Source organism: Pygoscelis adeliae, unplaced genomic scaffold (genome assembly GCF_000699105.1).
Source record: "Pygoscelis adeliae isolate BGI_AS28 unplaced genomic scaffold, ASM69910v1 Scaffold160, whole genome shotgun sequence".
Classification (NCBI taxonomy): domain Eukaryota; kingdom Metazoa; phylum Chordata; class Aves; order Sphenisciformes; family Spheniscidae; genus Pygoscelis; species Pygoscelis adeliae.
Genome location: NW_008824035.1, coordinates 1,533,487 through 1,540,303, shown reverse-complemented (window position 1 = coordinate 1,540,303; position 6,817 = coordinate 1,533,487).

Sequence of the window (6,817 nt, the reverse complement as noted above, 5' to 3'; positions counted from 1 at the left end):
GGCTCTGTGAACTTACTTGTTAATTGGTATGAACAGTATGATCCAATAGGTGTATGCCATTTCTCCCTTTCTTTCTCCCTTTCTAATAGAAATTACCTATCAACAGGTACCATTTCATGCCAGTGTACTATGTCACAGCCTTTCACATCCTTGCTAGCTCAATGGATATATTCAGTGTTAGAAATATATGTGGCACCATGGTTCCCATGCACTTACATGCAATTTTTTGGGAACATTTGGATTATCATGAACTGTGCAGCTGCTAGGGAAGCAGCATTAGTGTTACATGATACCTATTAGCCAGGAATTCTTCTTACTGAGGATAGAAAGCATTCTGGTAATATCCCAGTTAAAAAGCTACTGTTACAGTCTCTAATCTTGCCACCTCGGAAGAAAATTGCTAGCAATGTCAGCAGTAGCCATATTCATCTCTACTTTGCAGTTAAAGACTTTGGAGGAAATTTGGTCAGTATACCAAGCATGGAATTTAGGCTATTCTTCTGCCTGCTAATCATACACACAACCTTCCTCTTAACATGCGCTCTCTGAAAGATTTTTCATTGCTGAACTAGGTTTGGTCATAAACAAGTTAATCACGTGCAGCCTAGACCACTGAGGGGAAGTGCACTGGCCTGACCGTCAGGAGAAAAGACTACTCATTTGGAATTCTTTCGGGGGGCTCCTGACAATGATGTGAAGAAAAGTATCAAATAATCTAATAGGAGTGGATCTGTACAGGGAGAGTATTGGTGCTGAGAACCTGACACCCATAACATAGGCATTTTGGGTGGGGGTTACTTGGGAAAAGCCCTAGTCCGGTCCCACGGATAGAATAGCTGCACATTAGAGTACAGTAGCAGCACTCCTGGGGCACAATGTCTCTTAGTTTCAACTGAGAAGAAGTCAGTTTGCACACTCAAACTGCTCTGTGATGTGAACCAAGCAGATAAATTAGGACGATCAGGAGATTTGCTTCAAAATTGTACCCTTGATCCAAACAAAAATGATAAACCAGATGCACCCAAAGTATGTCAGTGTTAGAAGTACATTGCTACCTTTAGATCTCCTGTGCCTGACTGGCTACCCAAGGAAAGAGGGTAGAGAGCTATACCCACATCTGCCTCATTTCAAAGAAAGCTGTTTTCCTGTGAAAGAAGTCAAGGCAGGGTTTCCCAGCAATATTTTTGACAGCTTCTACACTGGCTTAAAGTGGTGGTAGATGCGAGCAGAGAACAGGTACCCTGTAAAGCCTATCCTTTTTATACTGGAACTAAAGTTATAGGCAGACTTTGGCCTAGTCCTTGATACCACTTCCAAGTACAAGCTTACATGTGGCTAGATAGAGGGATTTGAAAACTTGCTAAAAACATTTATGTCTGGTTGTTTCTCATGCATACAAATTTGGCCCATCTCTCTTAATTCATTAGAAAAGTCATCTCAAAGAAAAAAAGATATATAATTACGATCAAAATGTAATCCTCAAAGTAACTTAAATTCCTCTGGTATTAATTGAACAGGATTTTAAGAAGATTCAAAATACTTCCCATCAGGGATGAAGTATATTTAATCTTTTATTGCAAAATCTCTTGTTCCTTAATGTCAGGTTAGAAGATATTGGACATGGAAAAGAAAGGTTAATGACTAATCTATGTTAGCTTATTTTCCTGAAATTTGCTACTGTGGGAGTACTAATGTGCATAAATTGAAAGCATTGTTAACCACTGTTTATGTATATTTTTTCTGAGTGGGGTTAAATAAGCTGGTAGTTAAAATCCGTAGCCTATACTAACTCCCACTGTAACTTACAGGAGTATTAGCAAAAGCGAAGCATTCTGCAAATAAAAGGCCAGGAGAGTTTTACTCCCAAATGCAGAGATTTACAGACAAATCCACAATAAAAGTGGAAAATTATACCTGTGTTAGGCAAACTTAAAAGGCACCTATTCATATTGTGATTTGGAAGAATCCTCTAATTCTAACCAGTTACCCTCTCTTCATCTAATCTCAGATGTACAGTCAGACTCAGTAGCAAGATTTACAGAGATTAAAAACTAAAGTGTATTAACTCTTCAGGCTATGCTGCTGTCAAAAGACAGCAAGACGTTTCCCACATATACTCTGCAAGTGTCATGTGCAAAGATGCCGAGAAGTGTTTTCACGCGAATTGATGGCAGCTGGGGCTACAACTACAGGAGCTCTTCATTCACAGGAGAAAGGTAGATGGTGGGTTGGTATACATTCAATTCCATACAGTTCTATACAGTATAGTGTGGGAAAGACAAGACAAATGAAGTAAAGGTTGACTATATTTTACGGCTATGTTCAACTATTCAGAATAGTGTTTCTAAGCAATTATGTAATGTTATACTTTTTCTTCACTTTTACAGGTAGAAGTTTTGAGTAGCAGATAGTAGAACAAAAGCAACAGAAATGTGTAGGGATATACACAAGTATTCCCCCATAAATGAGGTACCTGCTAAAACAGAAGCAGCTGTCTTACCTGAATCTGAAAAACTGCATGTAAGGAGCAAATTACCACATGCACCGGAAAGAAAGAAAAAAAAATCTGTAATGGGCAACAATAAAATAGCTTGGCTCTTTAACTGTATTTATGTGTGCCATTCTACTTCAAATCACTGAAGTCAATAGAGAGAGAAGCTCCTGGCCTTTTGGACTACTGGATCTAAGACACAATAAAGAAAAAATAGAATAGAATATTACCATAGAAAATTACAACATGACTCTTAAAAACTTCCCCAAGTATGTGGAATAGATTAGCAACATCCTATCTACAGTGAGATTCTTCTTTACTTTTTTTTTTTTTATTTGGAATCTATACCTAGACACATAATGACGATTGAAGAATCAAGCTGTAAAAGGTGGGATTAGAAGGCAGAGCCATTTTGTCTGATGGCAAGCAAATGAACTGGGAAAAGAAGAACCTGTTTACCTTATAAGAAGACCCCTTCAACATCGTGGCAGTGTATAGGTGTTATTAAATTGCACTTATATCCATGTAGCTTTACACCTCCAGAGCAAGCAAAGCCTGCTTCTTGCAAGTATTTTTTTCCCACTTTTGTTTCATAATACATGTCAATTGTTTATAGTCTTTTCTACTCATTTGTCTGCAGAATTTTATATCCACTTCAGTGAAATATGTAAAATATAATATTATGACAACTGCAAAAGAATATTAAAAAAATAAAATTTATCAAAGCCAGTATAAGCATTAAATTTTTGTTTCACTAAAGGAAACACAGTAGGGAAAAAATGAGAGGAAAAGCCAATCAAGGCTGTCACACTAACTTAAAATAAATGAGGAGTCTGAGAATTTTCTCTTCACCCACCTAACTGGAGATCTGTTAATATTTCCATGTGACACATATCTATGGTGTTTTGTGGGAGGACTATGCTTTTATAATACATAAAGGAATCAGATTTCTCAGTAGACCTATTTAGTATTTCTTATTAATAACCACATTATCAGATTTAACAAGGGATTGTAATACAATTCTTCCATTTGCTAGGGACATTTATTAAAGTACTGATAAGCTTTATAATTTTACTCAGGTGCAAATACAGATGCTACTACATTTTTAAGTACTTTTCCAGATCTGGCACTTTTAACAGTATCTTTCAAATTTTAATTGTGACAAGTTCCATCAGCAATGGAACTTCTATGCAGCAGTTTCCACTAAGTTTTTCCCCCTTGAAGACATGTAAAATAAAACACACACAAAAGCCTTTATAAATAAAGCATATATACTCTAAAGTTAGACAGAAAACAAATCAGTCTTATGTAGTGACTTAGTTCCAATACCTATGTCATGCTGACTGTTACTTTTGGAAAATAAGATATTTTTAAACTGAGCTATAAAATCTAAGTATGTCTTCAAATTTGAAAGAAATCACTTATTGCCTTGATACATTTTGAGCTAGAAATCATCCATAATAATGTTAATATTCTGCAAGGATGCACTGAATGAGGATGCTTTTGTTATGTAGTAACAATCTACCACCCTGGGAAAATAGTATCGGGAGAGTAGCCCAGTCTCCTGGACCATCCATGTCTCCTGTTCCCCTGGATCATCCATTACTGAGGGTGGGGAAAATGTGAAACAGGAAGGAAATGAGCAACTCAGATAGGAGTAGAGTAGCTCAGCTTGATGGAGCCTTAGGAAACAGTGTGGGAACCCCACTCACCCGCCCAGTACTCGGCCCTCAGAACCCCCCAGAGTCCCAACAGAGCCCCTAGGTACCCTGGAGTGCTCCTAATAGATTCCCAAGCTACCCAGTACCTCCCCAGTGAACGCAGTACCCCCTAAAGCTCCTGTATACTCCCTCAGTGCCCCCAGTACCTCTCAGAGCCCTCCCAACACTATTCTAGAGTCCTGCAATACCCTGAGTACCCAGTACCCTGCTAGAGCGCCCAGTACCCACCCTGTATTCAGTGGCACTCCTTAGGTGACCACCATCACTTGCTTCTAAGCACTGTTATCTGTCTCAGAAGGCCTCCTCAAAATCCTTGAATACATAAGAGCTCTTGGCTTTTGATTGTTCCAGAAGCAAAAAAGGTAGCATGTCTTTTCCAAGGTCAGGGAATCAACGAGTGAAATAGCAGTCTGTTGCCAGGCCCATGTATTATTACTCATAAAATCATCCTTGTCTTTTTGTGCCTGGAGAATTCTTTTCCTCCTTTCTCCTCCCAAATCATTTTTTCTCCCTATTTTTCTCTCTTGCTTTTTTCAGTTTATCTTTTCTCACTTAACCTCTGACTTTCTCTGATGCTATAAAAAAGGACAAAAGGCAAGAGCCGACAGGAACCAGCACAGTCAGACTCTTGTCCTTGTCCAGCACCGCCTTTTAATTTGTGGGAGAGAACAGTAGGAGAGATCATTTCATGCTGCGTATATTGCTGACATGCGGAGTCAGGAAAAACAGACACACTCATGACTTCCTTTGAGAGTGACTTCCTCAGCCAGGATACTATTCCCTTAATGAAGCAGCCACACAGTGCTAGGGCAGCCCAGCAACTTTTGCTGCAATATTTAAATCCTGTATGCATGGCAACATTTTTTTTAAATTATCAGAATAAAAAATAGCTCAATCTTTCTAATTTATTTGCAGAAGTCCTATTTTTGTCACAACTGCCTTATTTTAAATGTAAATGTCCCAGATTTAGGTTTTTTAACTTGAAGAGGAGGTGTAATGTAGAAGATCCAACAATTAAAACTATGCAAAATCCACTTTCATGTCTCTGAATGTTTCTGTATTCTTTCAGCTGTTCTGACTTCAAATTCCCCAAATCAAGATAAGAAGCACATGAAAGGCTTGGCCTATTCTGCCTTTCACATCGTTAAAATGTAGTGCTGTTCTTAGGATAAGCTTTTTTGCTGTCTGATAAATATTCATAAAAGTCAATTAATGCAATTCAGCAGAGTTCTGTAATCTCGCAAATAACTATTTCTAAAAATCTCATCAGCTCTGCTAAAATTGCCTTTACTTTTATACAATTTTCTCAGCTAAAAAAAAGTCACTACTAACAGTTAAGCATTATATTGTTTTATATTACTGGTACAGAATTATTAGAAAGTCTCTTTTAGAGTTTTTTTTCTGTTTTATTCCCTGTGATAACAATAATGTTGCAGAAGCTGGTAGATGCTGAAGCAACACCAGAACGGTAAGGAGCAGTGCAAGGTCCTATAAGGACCCCAGGTCTGTGCCCTGCCTACAGCCAGAGAGAGTTAAATGATGTAATTTATATGGAAAGTGCTGTTGGGTTTAGGTTGGATCGGTGTAATTTGCATAAAGCAAACTTAAGCAAGACACAAAGATTTGAATTCAACTAAAATATATTTTATTGTAGATGCTATCAAGATAATCTTCCTTGAAGTTTTTATTTTAAAGCACCCAAAAAAGTAGAAGAGGAGAGTAGCCAATGATAAACTGACCCTACAGTGATCCTGACAATGTGTCTCGGGATTGAGCTGCTGTCGCTTAGCCTGTTAATGTTTGATCACTTTGAAAAGCAGCTTTCCCACTGGGGTGGTTCTCCCGGCACTCATCTGCATTCCAGCTCTTGCCGTCATCAAATCAAGCATTTTTGTCAGGCTGTACCTTGTAACTACATTGATTATGATTTTGACATTTGAATGACTCTTTTTTTCCCAGACCTGTTTAGCAGCAGAGCTATTTTCAGGGCAATCTGCATTTGCAAACAGGATGAAATTACAGAACAGGAGAACAGGTTGTGGTGCTGTTCATTGAACGACCACAGAAGTACACCTGACACAAACATTACAATTGGTGCTTCTCCTCCAGTTGGGTAAGGGCTGAAAAAAGAGTTGGAATTGAGGAGTGGTCACAAAGGCGAGTGTTATCTTCTAGTCCTCTCTGCTAGCAGACCCCAAATGACATCTCTAAGGTCATCCCAGGCCTACTGTTGCACAGCCATTTTCAGGGCAGCCTGCCTGCTTGAGAGTCTCTTTGGCAACCTTAGGAAGTCTCCGAGTCGAAGTAAGGACTTTCACTTTTTCATGCTGACAGTCGTAGTCTAAACTATGTTTTTGCCGCTGTCACGTATGGCATTTTTCTATTTCTGCCGTTGAGGCCAGAGGACAGGTGAAATGCATGACCCTATTTTCCTCCCCGTTTCACTCCCCGGTTGAGGGGATAAAAACACGGCTAGAGTTTGCCACCTGCCTCCTCAGGTGGTGGGGACAGACTTGGAGGGAGGTTCCCATCTCTGCCCCGGGGCCTCGCAGTGCCGTTCCTGGGGGCAGTGCCGGTAACCTCCTTCTCTTCCAGCCCCTATTCC